Source organism: Natator depressus, chromosome 2 (assembly GCF_965152275.1).
Source record: "Natator depressus isolate rNatDep1 chromosome 2, rNatDep2.hap1, whole genome shotgun sequence".
NCBI classification, from domain to species: domain Eukaryota; kingdom Metazoa; phylum Chordata; order Testudines; family Cheloniidae; genus Natator; species Natator depressus.
Genome location: NC_134235.1, coordinates 244720724 through 244722600, shown reverse-complemented (window position 1 = coordinate 244722600; position 1877 = coordinate 244720724).

Genomic DNA, 1877 nt, shown 5'->3' with positions numbered 1-1877 from the left:
TGGACTGACTGAAGGCCTAACTTCCTCAGTTATATTGGGTTTAAATATCACAGCATAATTTATGCTAAAACTTTAACCTAATTGCCTAGTGCAATTTTATTGTGCTTGTTTTGCTGTCTTCTAGTTTTAAAATTTTGCCAGCTGTTTACTGTTTGAGATGTAATGAAACTTTTAAATTCAGATTTTACTATTAATAGAGAGCAAGTGGTAGCCTGATACTGAACTGATGGCTTTCAAACTATCTTCCAAAAGAGAATACTTCAGTTAATACCTACTCTACTATCCATCCAGCTGTTTGAAGGTCCCTATAATTTTCTTTGCATAACAGCTCATCTCTTGTGGACTGGGTGAAGTCTGTTATTTATATTATATGTTGTTCGTTTGCAATATTGTTATACCCATGTTGGTCCCAGGATACTAGAGAGACAAGATGGTGAGCTAATATATTTTAATGGACCAACTTATGTTGTTCCAGTAAAGCTTTCAAGCTACACAGAGTCCTTCTTCAGGTCTGAGAAAGGTACTCAGAGCTAAATACAAAGTAGAACAGACCAGGACCCACCAACTCAGTGTCATCAGACCCTGCCATAACAGATGCAAAACCAACAGACATATCTCAACTGCTACAACGATCAATACCACCCCCCCAATACACCTTTCAATATCCATGGGTCCTACACATGCCTATCACAACGTGTAGTTTACCTTATCCAGTGCAGCAAATGCTCCAATGACAAATATGTGGGTGAAACCAGACAATTACTATGCTCTCAAATGAATTCTCAGAAAAATAAGACAAAAACATCCTACCACTTGGTGAACACTTTTCACAAAACGATCACTCTTTATCTGTCCTCTCAGTCCTTCTTGTCAAAGGAAACCTGCACAACACTTTGAAAAGATGAGCGTAGGAGCTTAAATTCATAAATTTGCTAGACACAAAAAATCCTGGTCTTAATATTAAGACACTGGATTTATGGTTTGTTACAACAATCTGTAACCCCCAACTCCCTTTTTTGTCCTATCACTGCAAAGGTGTTAACTGGCCACTTCACCTGGAATGATCTCTCACAATATGTATTAATTATTTATGATAAACAATCTGTTCCATCTTGTGGTTAGCTGTGACACTGAAAAGAGCTCTGTGTAGCTCGAAAGCTTGTCTCTTTCACCAGCAGAAGCTGGTCCAATAAAGATATTACCTGACCCACCTTGTCTCGCTTATATTGGATAAAACCATAGTTTCATGATTGTTTTTGCCACCTCTAGTAAATTTCTTCATTGTTTTTGCCAGAAAACAAAGATTATTCTGATATCATTAGGCCGCATCGATGGCTTAGTGATCTAAACATACGTTTGAAATACTCTCCTTGAAACCATAGGTTCATGCCCCCAGATGCCATAGCAATGCATACACAATAAATCCCAGCGGGGTAATCTAACTCATCTTCCTACAGGTGTAAACAAAGAATGCGTTATGACATTTATATTGTTGATTAATTATTCTGAATACCAATAGTGCCTGGTGCTATAAAGAGACAGTCCCTGCCCCCAAGGAGCCTACTGTCTAAATACACCAACAAACCATTTCAGGTACATAGAGGGTGATGGTGTTTGAAGGTGCACTCTCTCTACTCTATGGATGTTAAAAGATCCCACAGCCCTTTTTTTGGAAGGACTGGGCCTACTCATAAAAAATGCACTTTTTTCCAGCTCTCCTGGAAATACAAACTTAGTTGTTTCTTTGGTGCTTGATAAAGTGCTTTGGGATCCATGACACAATATTTTAGTTACTATTTAGTCACTTTGATGTCTGTGTTTTGATATCAGTGTGTGAGGCTCCCTCAAATTTGCCTCTGTCCAAAGAATTTGTTTCT